We start from the raw sequence: 15,103 nt of genomic DNA, 5'->3' as shown, positions 1-15,103 counted from the left end.
TGCGCCCGCGGAACACACGTGGCGCCACGAGGCTTCGGAAACGGCTTTGCCCGGCAGACTTTAGCGAAGAGGCCTAGCTTACTGCATCCGGAGCAAATCGTGTCCTTCGCCGGGCAGCGACGCCGAGGGTGCTTGGGTAGGCCACAGAAGTAATATTTGGGCCCCGCCGGAACAGCCGTCGCGGTGGAGCCGTCGGTAGAACGGGATGCAAGGTAAGACCCGAGATTGTGGGAGGCCGCTTCTAATGTTTCAGCCATCGTGGCTGTTCTTCGGAGATCTAGGCCATCTTGTTCCAGCAGGTGCTGCCGAATGTATGTAGACTCAATGCCCGCAACGTAGGCGTCGCGGATCAGGTCCTCGTGTTCTGAGCTGCTGTAACAGCCTTACAGTCACAAGCTCGAGCTAGGACCCGCAGGGCGTGCAGAAATTGGGCACACGATTCTCCTGGCTGCTGCTTGCGGGTAGTTAGGAGGTGTCTGGCGTAAACCACGTTAGGGCTCTTTCGGAACTGCCCTTTTAGGAGTTCGATAGCGTCCGCGTATGTAGCAGCGTCCCGGAAGATTCCATAGACAGCTTCGGTTACCCAGGCGCGGAGCACGTGGAGTTTAGCGTCGTCGGTGTCGATGGACGTAGCGGTGTTGACGAATGCTTCGAAGCAGTCCAGCCAATGATCGAATTTATCAGAGGCTCCAACCTCTTGAGGGTCTAATGCGAACTTGTCGGGTTTTAGAAACTGCTCCATGCTGGTAACTGTTGTGAATAAAATTGATGCGCTATCAATAAGGCGAAAGACTACCGGTGTGCCAATACAAGTGTAGGCTTTTATTCACAACAGAATCAGGAGCAGATCCCAACAAATAACCAACCTGAACTGAACAAGGGGGAGGAGACAGCCACATTTATACTAGGTGCCGAGGGGAGGAACCAAACCGGAAGGGGATGTGTCCAGGTATGACAAGCACACACAACGGTGGTCCATATAGGACAAAGGCACAACTGAGGTCCACCACACACAGCTTTGCGAGTTTAATAATGGAAATACTCGGTGGGTCTGGCAGTTCTGAAAACAGGGTTCCGATCTGAAACATTGGATGAGATCTTCTCCTGTTCATGGCAGCTGAATCTTCTGGTCCCGCCGACAGCACAAGCCCCACCGCGGGTTTCCAGTGGCGTGGGGTTGATGCCAGCAGGACAATGGTGGGCCATCTCCCTCTGCTGAGAAACAGGCTGTGTGCAGGCCAGAGAACCTCACCCATTCGCCAGAATTCTAGCGCCCTGCGCACCACGGATTCGGAGCGGGCGAGGGGCAGACAACGGAAATGTCCGCTGACCTCATTGGGCGGGAATTTCTGGTCTCGTGCCGGCGAGGTCATAAAAGCCCGCCCACTAACTCTATTCCTCTCTCCACAGATGCTGCCAGACCAGCTGAATATTTCCAGCATTTTATCTCAGATTTTCAGCATCCACAGGATTATATTTTTGTCTGATAAGACATAGGAGCAGAATGAGGCCACTCGGCCCATCGAGTCTGCTCCGCCTTTCAATCATGGCTGATATTTTTCTCATCCCCATTCTCCTGCCTTTTCCCCATAACCCCTGATCCCCTTATTAATCAAGAACCTATCTATCTCTGTCTTAGACACTCAATGACCCGGCCTCCACAGCCTTCTGCGGCAAAGAGTTCCACAGATTCACCACTCTCTGGCTGAAGAAATTCCTCCTCATCTCTGTTTTAAAGGATCGTCCCTTTAGCCTGAGGTTGTGCCCTCTGGTTCTAGTTTTTCCTACTAGTGGAAACATCCTCTCCACGTCCACTCTATCCAGGCCTCGCAGAATCCTGGAAGTTTCAATAAGATCCCCCCTCATCTTTCTAAACTCCAACGAGTACAGACCCAGAGTCCTCAACTGTTCCTCATACGACAAGCTCTTCATTCCAGGGATAGTTTAATCGGCAATCTAGTTCAATCAGTGATCTATTCTAGTTTTCCCTCCCTGGTATCCATGTGTCTCCATGGCTTTTCGTTATTGATAAACCCGGGTGGAGGATCAAGATATAGGCAGCAAGACCTCCCCCTGGGAGTTACAGTAAAAGAGACTAAAATTCTTTGGGACTTGGTAATGCCTCCCCGAAATAGAAACATTTAACCAAGAGTCAGGAGGCCCACTCAATGAATTCAGGTCCTTCTGTTTTCAAATTGTATTGAAGTGAAAATGAACTCTGGGTGTGAATATTAGACAGAGATATATCACTGGCTTAGACTTGGGATGATGTGAAGATGCCGGCGTTGGACTGGGGTGAACACAGTAAGAAGTCTCACAACACCAGGTTAAAGTCCAACAGGTTTATTTGGTAGCAAATACCATAAGCTTTCGGCGCACAGCTCCTTCGTCAGATGGGGTGGAAATCTGTTCTCCAACAGTGCACAGACACAGAAATCAAGTTACAGAATACTAATTAGAATGCAAATCTCCAGAGCCAGCTAGGTCTTAAAGGTACAGATAATGTGGGTGGAGGGAGCATTCAATACAGGTTAAAAAGATGTATATTGTCTCCAGACAGAACAGCTAGTGAGATTCTACAAGCCCAGGAGGCAAGCTGTGGGGGTTACTGATAATGTGACATAAATCCAACATCCCAGTTTAGGCCGTCCTCATGTGTGCGGAACTTGGCTATCAGTTTCTGCTCAGCAACTCTGCGCTGTCGTGTGTCGTGAAGGCCGCCTTGGAGAACGCTTACCTGAAGGTCCAAGGCTGAATGCCCGTGACTGCTGAAGTGCTCCCCCACAGGAAGAGAACAGTTTTGCCTGGTGATTGTCGAGCGGTGTTCATTCATCCGTTGTCGTAGCGTCTGCATGGTTTCCCCAATGTACCATGCCTCGGGACATCCTTTCCTGCAGCGTATCAGGTAGACAACGTTGGCCGAGTTGCAAGAGTAGGTACCGTGTTCCTGGTGGATGGTGTTCTCACGTGAGATGATGGCATCCGTGTTGATGATCCGGCACGTCTTGCAGAGGTTGCTGTGGCAGGGTTGTGTGGTGTCGTGGTCACTGTTCTCCTGAAGGCTGGGTAGTTTGCTGCGTACAATGGTCTGTTTGAGGTTGCGTGGTTGTTTGAAGGCAAGAAGTGGGGGTGTGGGGATGGCCTTGGCGAGATGTTTGTCTTCATCAATGACATGTTGAAGGCTCTGGAGGAGATGCCGTAGCTTCTCCGCTCCGGGGAAGTACTGGACGATGAATTGGGATTGATATGATCTAGACTTGGGATTGCAGGTTAGAAATTTTAATGTTGTAACTGACTCAGAAATGTACTGAGTGTGGTGAACCATCGTTGGTTCCCACTGTGGGGTTGTTCTAATGTTGTTGTTGGGCTAGGGTGTTCCCACTGTGGGATTGTCCTAATGTTGTTGTTGGGCTAGGGTGGGATTAATACACCTGTGGTTGTTATTGTTGTGGCACATCCCAGTCGGGCTCCACCTCCTGGGAGAGGTATAAGACCCCCTGCTCGGGCGGGACCTCGTCAGTCTGGGGTGGTGTACTTACGTTCTAGTAGTTCCATTGTTAGGCAATAAAAGCCTTCAGTTACCGAAGCCTTGTATCTTGAGTTCGATTGACGTGCATCAATTTTATTGCCTAACACTAAGCTCTCGACGGAAAGGAGAGTATGGAACAAATCTTAAAGCCAGAGCGTCTGACGCTGGATCCACGTGCGGTGGGCGCCTCTAACACCTTCGACCACTGGCTGAAGTGTTTCGAGGACTACCTGGCAGCCTCTGCAGCGGTCATCACAGATGACGACAGACTCCGGGTCCTCCATGCGAGGGTAAGCGACACTGTCTACCTCGCGATCCGTGCGGCCACCACCTACCCGAGGGCCCTCGAGCTTTTAAAAAAGCGCTACACGAGACCTCCCAACGAGATCCACGCTCGTTACCTCCTCGCTACACGACGTCGGCAGTCGGGCGAAACCATGGAGGATTACGCCAATGAGCTCTTGCAGCTTGCCAGGGGCTGCGACTGCAAAGCTGTGTCGGCTGAGCAGTATATGTATGACCTCGCCCGAGATGCGTTTGTGGCAGGGGTAGGGTCTTCGTACATCCGTCTCAAGCTGCTGGAAAAGGGGAATCTCAACCTGACCCAAGCTATGGAGATGGCTGAAATGCTTGAGGCGGCTTCGAAGAGCTTGGTCCTGTATCCGGAGGACCACGTGGAGACAACGTGGCAGGAGCAGTCACAAATCCCTCCTCGCCCCACGGGCTTGAAGTGCAGTGTTATGGCGTGCTCCCATGTAGACCCGACGACGGCGGCAGCCCCATGCGGCCCGCGGTGCTACTTCTGCGGAGGAGCCAAGCATCCACGACAAAAGTGTCCCGCTAAAGCGGTGGTCTGTAATCAATGCGGTAAAAAGGGGCACTACGCGAAGGTGTGCAGATCAAAGCCCAAGAACGGCAGTGCAGCCTGTGACCCTTCAGAACGGGGATCATCACCATCGACGTCGAAGTACCCACGGGGTTCGTCCACGTACGAGTCCAGGACGACGCCATTGTGGTCGGCGGAGTCGGAGGAGGATGACCACCGGGAGTCGCTACGCTTGGCGCCCTCAACCATGTGCGATTCATGGGGGCGGCCATTTTGGACGACGACGACCAGGAGCGACCAGCAGGGGTCCTCAGCATCGACCTCAGCTGCCTGCAGTGACGTTCAAGGGCCAACGGTGGCGTCGATCACCCTGAACGAGGCTAAGCACCACAGGCTTGACTGTTCAATGATGGACATAGAGGTAAATGGTCGTGCAATTTATTGTCTGTTTGACAGCGGGAGCACTGAGAGCTTTATTCACCCTGACACTGTAAAGAGGTGTGGACTCCAGGTTCAACCTGCCAAACAGACAATCTCTATGGCATCACGGTCCCGGTCTGTCCCTGTTCAAGGACGTTGCGTGGTAACTCTGAAAGTGCAGGGCACAATTTACGAGCGATTCAGGCTCCTTGTGTTGCCGCATCTTTGTGCACCAATTCTCCTCGGACTAAACTTTATGGTCCACATGAAGAGTGTGAGCCTACAGTACGGTGGGCCACTCCCTTCGCTGACAGTAGGGGAACAGCTGCAGTCTCCAAATTGTCCAAAGCGCCCCGCATGCAATCTTTCTACATTAAAGATCACCACACCCTCTTTATTCAAGAATCTGGTACCAGGCTGCAAGCCCATCGCTACTAAAAGTAGGCGTTACAGCGCTGAAGATCGGATCTTCATCAGATCTGAGGTTCAGCGGCTCCTCAAAGAAGGGATCATACAGCCCAGTGTTAGTCCGTGGAGAGCACAGGTCGTGGTGGTTAAGAGCGGGAACAAACCCCGGATGGTCATTGATTACAGTCAGACCATTAATCGATATACGCAGCTGGATGCGTATCCTCTCCCGTGCATATCTGATATGGTCAATCAGATTGCGCAGTACCGGGTGTTCTCCACCATAGACCTTAAGTCTGCCTACCACCAACTCCCCATCCGCCCAGAGGACCGACACTACACGGCTTCTGAGGCGGATGGTCGTCTGTATCAGTTTCTTAGGGTTCCATTTGGTGTCACCAATGGGGTCTCGGTCTTCCAGCGTGCTATGGTCCGAATGGTGGACCAGAACGGGCTGCGGGCTACCTTCCCGTACCTGGATAATGTCACCATCTGCGGCCGTGATCAGCAGGACCATGACACAAATCTCCAGAACTTTTTACGCACTGCATCTCGCCTGAATTTGACCTACAACAGGGAGAAGTGTGTATTCCGTACGCGCCGGTTAGCCATCCTGGGATACGTAGTGGAAAACGGGGTCATTGGCCCTGATCCCGACCATATGCGCCCCCTTGCTGAACTTCCCTTGCCCGCTAGCGCAAAAGCACTGAGGAGATGCCTAGGCTTCTTCTCCTATTATGCGCAGTGGGTCCCCAACTATGCGGACAAAGCCCGTCCGCTTATTAAGTCCACGACTTTTCCACTCACGCCAGAGGCCCAAGTGGCCTTCAAGGCATTGAAACATGACATTGCAAAAGCCACGATGCACGCGGTAGACGAATCCATCCCTTTTCAGGTGGAAAGCGATGCATCTGATTTCGCCCTGGCCGCCACACTAAACCAGGCAGGCAGGCCCGTCGCGTTTTTTTCCCGCACCCTCCAAGGTCCTGAAATTCGGCATTCAGCGGTGGAAAAGGAGGCCCAGGCCATTGTGGAGGCCGTCAGACACTGGCGCCATTACCTGGCGGGGAAGCGGTTCACCCTGATCACGGACCAGCGGTCCGTGGCGTTCATGTTCAATAACACGCAGAGGGGCAAGATCAAGAATGACAAGATCTTGCGGTGGAGAATTGAGCTCTCCACCTATAATTACGATATCATGTATTGTCCAGGGAAACTCAATGAGCCCTCGGATGCCCTCTCGCGCGGAACATGCGCTACTATGCAGGAGGATCGCTTGAACGCCCTCCATAATGACCTGTGCCATCCTGGGGTCACTCGGCTCTACCACTTTATCAAAGCCCGCAACCTGCCTTACTCGGTGGAGGACGTCAGGTCAGTGACAAGGAGCTGTCGGATTTGCGCGGAATGCAAACCGCACTTTTACCGACCTGACCGGGCACATTTGGTCAAGGCCACTCGCCCCTTCGAGAGGCTGAGTGTGGATTTTAAGGGCCCCCTTCCCTCAACAGATCGGAACGTGTACTTTCTGAACATAATAGACGAGTACTCCTGGTTCCCGTTTGTTGTCCCCTGCGCGGACACGTCGACTGCCACGGTGATCAAGGCATTCCGTGATCTTTTTACCCTGTTCGGGTACCCCAGCTATATACATAGCGACAGGGGCTCGTCGTTCATGAGTAATGACTTGAGGCAATTCCTGCTCTCATACGGGATTGCCTCTAGTAGGACCACGAGTTACAACCCTAGGGGTAATGGACAGGTGGAAAGAGAGAATGCTACAGTCTGGAAGGCTGTCCTATTGGCGCTGAAGTCCAAAGGCCTTCCAGTCTCCCATTGGCAGGAGGTCCTCCCAAATGCGCTTCACTCCATTCGCTCCCTCCTGTGTACGGCAACCAATGCTACTCCCCACGAGAGGATGTTCTCATTCCCTCGGAAGTCGTCCTCGGGGATATCTTTACCAGCCTGGTTGACGTACCCAGGACCCGTCCTTCTGCAGCGACATGTAAGGGCCCACAAGTCCGACCCCTTGGTCGAACAGGTCCACCTCCTCCACGCCAACCCTCAGTATGCCTATGTGGCATATCCTGACGGGCGAGAGGACACAGTCTTGATCCGAGACCTGGCGCCCGCAGGGGACGTAGCAACTCCTGTCGCTCCCATACCCCCAGTGACGAATCCCTTGTCCCTTATTTCTCCCCCGGACGTGGCGCGGTCAGCACCGGGACCAGTGCATAACAGTTATACTCCACTGTACAGCTTGCCTGAGACTCGGAGATCAGCGCCATCGCAGAATGTACCGGGATCCCCTGCACTACCGCTTCATCAGGGTCAACCGGCCCGTGAGTCCGCGAGAGGACAGCCGGACGCTGTTTTGGAGAGAACGCCACCGCAAGCACCTACTCCGGTGTCACCGCCGGTATTGAGGAGGTCACAACGGCGGTGCGGTCCTCCAGACCGTCTGGACTTATAATCTGTTGACTTTTTTTTTGTCTGTTTTCGCACCCCGCCGGCCTTTGTTCTCAAAGGAGGGGTGAATGTGGTGAACCATCGTTGGTTCCCACTGTGGGGTTGTTCTAATGTTGTTGTTGGGCTAGGGTGGGATTAATACACCTGTGGTTGTTACTGTTGTGGCACATCCCAGTCGGGCTCCGCCTCCTGGGAGAGGTATAAGACCCCCTGCTCGGGCGGGACCTCGTCAGTCTGGGGTGGGGTACTTACGTTCTATTAGTTCCATTGTTAGGCAATAAAAGCCTTCAGTTACCGAAGCCTTGTGTCTTGAGTTCGATTGACGTGCATCAGTGAGGACAGTTTTTTAACATTTATCTGTGGGATGCAGGCAGTGCTGGCTAGACCAGCACTAACTGTCCTTGAAAAGGCGGTGGTGATCTTCAACTGCTGATTTAGAGTTAGTCGGGCTTGACTTCCGAGGCCCCACCCCAAGTGATCAAACTCTAAATTTACACAACAAAGGTTCATCAGCACCACTCAAGGCACCTAACGTCAACACACAAGAGCCCGCATGTTCTGATCGAAGTTTCTGTCTTCACATCAATCCATTTCATCTTCCAAATTCCATGAGTAGATCAGCATGTCGATCATCGGAACACATATCGATCTTTGAACAAAAATCATGCTACAGATCTAAAACAAACTGCAGCAACGATAAGCAATTCAGGCGACTTTTAAATCCATGTCACTAATTTATACACTTAACTGCTCATATCAAGGACCTCACCAATCCATTTAGTGGTTCACTGCCATGTTCTTGTTCAGTGATATTTTATCAGGAATTGCAGATGAGATCATTTTACTTCCGCATATCGATCATTGAACAAAGGACAAAGAAAATTACAGCGCAGGAACAGGTCCTTCAGCCCTCCAAGCCTGCACCGACCATGCTGCTATCCTTCTGGGGACCATATTCCTCTCTTCCCATCTTATTCATGTGTTTGTCAAGATGCCCCTTAAAAGTCACGATCGTATCAGCTTCCACTACCTCCCCCGGCAACGGGTTCCAGGCACCCACCACCCTCTGTGTAAAAAACTTGCCTCATACATCTCCTTTAAGCTTTGCCCCTCGCACCTTACACCTGTGCCCCCCAGTAATTGACTCTTCCACCCTGGGAAAAAGCTTCTGACTATCCACTCTGTCCATGCCCCTCATAATCTTGCAGACCTCTATCAGGTCGCCCCTCAACCTCCATCATTCCAGTGAGAACAAACCAAGTTTCTCCAACCTCTCCTCACAGCTAATGCCCTCCATACCAGGCAACATCCTGGTAAATATTTTCTGTACCCTCTCCAAAGCCTCCACATCCTTCTGGTAGTGTGGCGACCAGAATTGAACACTATACGTGGATAATTGGAACACGTTCTGGGGAAGGTGGGACCTGTACAAACAGGACGGGGTGCACCTGAACCAGAGGGGCACCAATATCCTCGGAGGGAAATTTGTTACGGCTCTTCAGGGGGGTTTAAACTAATTTGTCAGGGGAGTGGGAAAGGGAGTTGTAGTCCAGAAGTCAGTGAGGGTGGTGAGGTATTGGGGAAGGTATCAGGGTCAAGGGTGGGTACTGGTAGACAGGAAGGTGGGTTGAAGTGTGTCTACTTCAATGCAAGGAGCATCCGGAACAAGGTAGATGAACTTGGGGCGTGGATTGGTACTTGGGACTACGATGTTGTGGCCATTACGGAGACGTGGGTAGAACAAGGACAGGAATGGTTGTTGGACGTTCCGGGGTATAGATGTTTCACTAAGTGTAGGGAAGCTGGTAAAAGAGGTGGAGGAGTGGCATTGTTAATCAAGGATAGTTTAACGGCTGCGGAAAGGCACTTCGTGGGGGATCTGCACACTGAGGTAATATGGGCTGAAGTTAGAAATAGGAAAGGAGCGGTCACGTTGCTAGGAGTTTACTATAGGCCCCCAAATAGTAATAGAGATGTGGAGGAAGAAATTGCTAAGCAGATTATGGATATGTGTGGGGGTCACAGGGTAGTTGTCATGGGGGACTTTAACTTTCCAAATATTGATTGGAACCTTTGTAGGTCAAATAGTTTGGATGGGGCAGTTTTTGTGCAGTGTGTGCGGGAGGGTTTCCTGACACAATATGTGGATGGGCCGACTAGAGGTGAGGCCACATTGGATTTGGTACTGGGAAATGAACCGGGCCAAGTGTTAGATTTGGTTGTGGGAGAGCACTTTGGAGATAGTGACCACAATTCGGTGTCTTTTGTTATTGCAATGGAGAGGGATAGGGCCGTACGGCAGGGCAAGGTTTACAATTGGGGGAGGGGTAATTATGATGCGATTAGGCAAGAATTAGGGGGCATAAGTTGGGAACAGAAACTGTCAGAGAAAGGAACTAATGAAAAGTGGAATTTTTTCAAGGAACAAATACTGGATGTCCTTGATAGGTATGTTCCTGTCAGGCAGGGAGGAAATGGCCGAGTGAGGGAACCATGGTTCACAAAAGAGGTGGAATGTCTTGTGAAAAGGAAGAGGGAAGCTTATGTAGGGATGAGGAAACAAGGTTCAGATGGCTCGATTGAGGGTTACAAGTTAGCAAGGAATGAGCTGAAAAAGGGGCTTAGGAGAGCTAGGAGGGGACATGAGAAGTCCTTGGCGGGTCGGATCAAGGAAAACCCCAAGGCTTTTTACTCTTATGTGAGGAATAAAAGAATGACCAGGGTGAGGTTAGGGCCAGTCAAGGACAGTAGTGGGAACTTGTGTATGGAGTCAGTAGAGATAGGCGAGGTGATGAATGAATACTTTTCTTCAGTGTTCACCAAGGAGAGGGGCCATGTTTTTGAGGAAGAGAAGGTGTTACAGGCTAATAGGCTGGAGGAAATAGATGTTCGGAGGGAGGATGTCTTGGCAGTTTTGAATAAACTGAAGGTCGATAAGTCCCCTGGGCCTGATGAAATGTATCCTAGGATTCTTTGGGAGGCAAGGGATGAGATTGCAGAGCCTTTGGCGTTGATCTTTGGGTCCTCGCTGTCCACGGGGATGGTGCCAGAGGACTGGAGAATGGCGAATGTTGTTCCTCTGTTTAAGAAAGGGAATAGAAATGACCCTGGTAATTATAGACCGGTTAGTCTTACTTCGGTGGTTGGTAAATTGATGGAAAGGGTCCTTAGGGATGGGATTTACGACCATTTAGAAAGATGCGGATTAATCCGAGATAGTCAGCACGGATTCGTGAAGGGCAAGTCGTGCCTCACAAATTTGATAGAATTTTTTGAGGAGGTAACTAAGTGTGTTGATGAAGGTAGGGCAGTTGATGTCATATACATGGATTTTAGTAAGGCGTTTGATAAGGTCCCCCATGGTCGGCTTATGATGAAAGTGAGGAGGTGTGGGATAGAGGGAAAGTTGGCCGATTGGATAGGCAACTGGCTGTCTGACCGAAGACAGAGGGTGGTGGTGGATGGAAAATTTTCGGATTGGAGGCAGGTTGCTAGCGGTGTGCCGCAGGGATCAGTGCTTGGTCCTCTGCTCTTTGTGATTTTTATTAATGACTTAGAGGAGGGGGCTGAAGGGTGGATCAGTAAATTTGCTGATGACACCAAGATTGGTGGAGTAGTGGATGAGGTGGAGGGCTGTTGTAGGCTGCAAAGAGACATAGATAGGATGCAAAGCTGGGCTGAAAAATGGCAAATGGAGTTTAACCCTGATAAATGTGAGGTGATTCATTTTGGTAGGACAAATTTAAATGTGGATTACAGGGTCAAAGGTAGGGTTCTGAAGACTGTGGAGGAACAGAGAGATCTTGGGGTCCATATCCACAGATCTCTAAAGGTTGCCAGTCAAGTGGATAGAGCTGTGAAGAAGGCCTTTAGTGTGTTAGCTTTTATTAACAGGGGGTTGGAGTTTAAGAGCCGTGGGGTTATGCTGCAACTGTACAGGACCTTGGTGAGACCACATTTGGAATATTGTGTGCAGTTCTGGTCACCTCACTATAGGAAGGATGTGGAAGCGCTGGAAGGAGTGCAGAGGAGATTTACCAGGATGCTGCCTGGTTTGGAGGGTAGGTCATATGAGGAAAGGTTGAGGGAGCTAGGGCTGTTCTCTCTGGAGCGGAGGAGGCTGAGGGGAGACTTAATAGAGGTGTATAAAATGATGAAGGGGATAGATAGAGTGAACGTTCAAAGACTATTTCCTCGGGTGGATGGAGCTATTACAAGGGGGCATAACTATAGGGTTCGTGGTGGGAGATACAGGACGGATATCAGAGGTAGGTTCTTTACGCAAAGAGTGGTTGGGGTGTGGAATGGACTGCCTGCAGTGATAGTGGAGTCAGACACTTTAGAAACATTTAAGCGGTTATTGGATAGGCACATGGAGCACACCAGGATGATAGGGAGTGGGATAGCTTGATCTTGGTTTCAGATAAAGCTCGGCACAACATCGTGGGCCGAAGGGCCTGTTCTGTGCTGTACTGTTCTATGTTCTATGTTCTATATTCCAAGTGCGGCCTAACGAAGGTTCCATAAAGCTGCAACATGACTTGCCAATTTTTAAACTCAGTGCCCCGGCCGATGAAGGCAAGCATGCCGTATGCCTTCCTGACTTATTGGTACATAATTGTCAGATAAATGAAGCAGAGAGTCATTGTGAACATTTGAACCAAGTGCTTTGGCCACATTCTTACCAGTACGCTATCCTGACTAATCCCGCTTACCTGTGGACAAGTGTAAAATTATCTCTACTGCAATTCCTGATAAAATATCACTGAACAAGAACATGGCAGTGAACCACTAAATGGATTGGTGAGGTCCTTGATATGAGCAGTTAAGTGTATAAATTAGTGACATGGATTTAAAAGTCGCCTGAATTGCTTATCGTTGCTGCAGTTAGTTTTAGATCTGTTGGATTAGCCAATCCTGAAAGGAAGAACTGAATTTTGTTGCTTCAGAATGGATGTGGAAAAACTGCAAATACCCTCTCGTGTTTTATTGCAAAACTAGTGTTTTGGAAATTATGTGTGACATTTTTCAGGAAACACTGCTTCTAAGGTACGCTGCAGTATGCAGGGAGATGGTGGCACAGTGATAATCAGAGAGCCAGGGGAATGCTCTTGGAAACCTTGGCTCAAATCCCACCACAGCAGATGGTGAAACTTGAATTCAATTCTTAAAAATCGGAACCTTTGTCGATTGTCGGAAAAACCCATCTGGTTCACTTTAGGGAAGGAAATCTGCCGTCCTTACCTGGTCTAGCCCACATGTCAATCCAGAGCCACAGCAATGTGGTTGAGTGTTAAATGCCCCTCTGGAACGGCCAAGCAAGACACTCAGTTCAAGGACAATGAGAGATGGGCAAAAAATGTTCGCCCAGCCAGTGACGCCTACATGCGGCACGGTGGCACAGTGGTTAGCACTGCTGCTTCACAGCTCCAGGGTCCCGGGTTCGATTCCCGGCTTGGGTCACTGTCTGTGTGGAGTTTGCACATTCTCCTCGTGTCTGCGTGGGTTTCCTCCGGGTGCTCCGGTTTCCTCCCACAGTCCAAAGATGTGCGGGTTAGGTTGATTGGCCAGGTTATAAATTGCCCCTTAGAGTCCTGAGATGCGTAGGTTAGAGGGATTAGTGGGTAAATATGTGGGGATAGGGCCTGGGTGGGATTGTGGTCAGTGCAGACTCGATGGGCCGAATGGCCTCCTTCTGCACTGTAGGGATTCTATGACATCCCGTAAATTAATTTTTAAAAAGTTAAAAAATCTGTGATCAGGTCTGGAGCGCTGCTTAAAGTTAAAGTTTATCAGAACATTAAATTTCTGAATGTTCGATGTTAGGGGTTCCTTTTAAAACAGCCTGACCAGTCAATATTATGCATTTTTGGCAATTATAACTCGACCATTTAGTGGTCTGTCGTATCCCAGTCCAGGCAATTACTGGCAACTGTAGTCAGGGACAACCTTAGATGCTTGGGGCGGCACGGTGGCGCAGTGGTTATCACTGCTGCCTCACAGCTCCAGGGACCCCGGTTCGATTCCCGGCTTGGGTCACTGCGTGGAGGCTGCACTTTCTCCCCGTGTCCGCGTGGGTTTCCTCCGGGTGCTCCTGCTTCCTCCCACGGTCCAAAAATGTGCGGGTTAGGTGGATTGGCTATTCGAAACTGCCCCTTCGTGTCAGGGGGACTGGCAGGGTAAATGCGTGGGGTTATGGGGATAGGTGGGATTGTGCTAACTCGATGGGCTGAATGGCCTCCTTCTGTACTGTAGGGTCCTATGTCCAAAGTGCCAGGTTTTCAGCTCTGCTGACCTTACCCTGATGCACATTACTTTCCCACGACCTGACACCATCTTTTCCATCTTTTTGGTTGAAAGCTTGGTGACTATTTGTTTTGCAAACAATGCAGTTCCCTCCCCTTCTGCTGGTTCCGGGTGTATTCAGTTACACTCCAACGCTCTCTCTCTCTCTTTCCTCGTGTAAAAGGTTTGCAGCAAGAAGCAAAATGTGGGAATGATGGTTATAAACAAGTGGGGCGAGGCAGCGATGCCATCGAGGCTGCGCTTCGAAGGGGACTTTACCTTCTCGCTGGCTGGTTGTAATTTATTTGTCCAGCGTTACGGGGACCCCTGTCATTTTGGCCGCCCCATGCCATGGCATGGTAAACCCACCAACGGTCGGGGAGGGTAGTAACAGACTTCCAAAGGACACGGACAGGCTGATGAGAAGAGCAGACACATGGTAGATGAAATTTAATGCAGGGAAGTGTGTGACTTTAGTAGAGTGGGGAAAGGCAATATGAGCTGACTGGTGCAATTTTAAAAGTAGCACCGGAACAGAGAGACCCAGGGGATCGTACACGTTCATCTCTGAAGGTGGAAGGTTAGGCCAGGCAGTCCGTTATTAGAAAAGAAAAGATAATTCCTTGGTTGTATTCATAGAGCAAGAGAATGCAAAGGCAAGCAAGTCATTCTGAAACTTCATATAACATTGCTGAGGCCTCAGCTGGAGTATTGTGTTCAATCCTGGGCCTTGCACTTTGGGTAAGGATGTCACAGACTTAGAGACAATGCAAGGGAGACTTCAACAGGACAGTACCAGGAATGAGGGACTTGAGTTAATGTGGAGAGACTGGAGAAGCTGGGATTGTTCCCCCTGGAGCAGGGAAGGTGCAGAGAAGATTTATCAGAGTTTATCAAAATCATGTGTGTTTTAGATGGCATAAAGGCAGAGAGAATAGTTCCCATGAGGGAAGGGTCAGGAGGACTGGCGTGAGACAATTGACAAACAGATAGGCAATGAGAAACAGTATTTTACACAGAGAGTTAGGATCTGGAATTGACGGCACGAAAGGGCGGTGGAAGCGGATTCAGATGGAACTTTGCAACAGGAATTTCACAAACACTTACAGGTCGGCTAGTAAGGTGCAGAGAGAGTGGGATAATTGGTTAGAATCTTTCACAGAGTT

This window comes from Mustelus asterias, chromosome 16 (assembly GCF_964213995.1).
Source record: "Mustelus asterias chromosome 16, sMusAst1.hap1.1, whole genome shotgun sequence".
In the NCBI taxonomy this organism is placed as follows: domain Eukaryota; kingdom Metazoa; phylum Chordata; class Chondrichthyes; order Carcharhiniformes; family Triakidae; genus Mustelus; species Mustelus asterias.
This window is presented reverse-complemented; position numbering follows the sequence as displayed.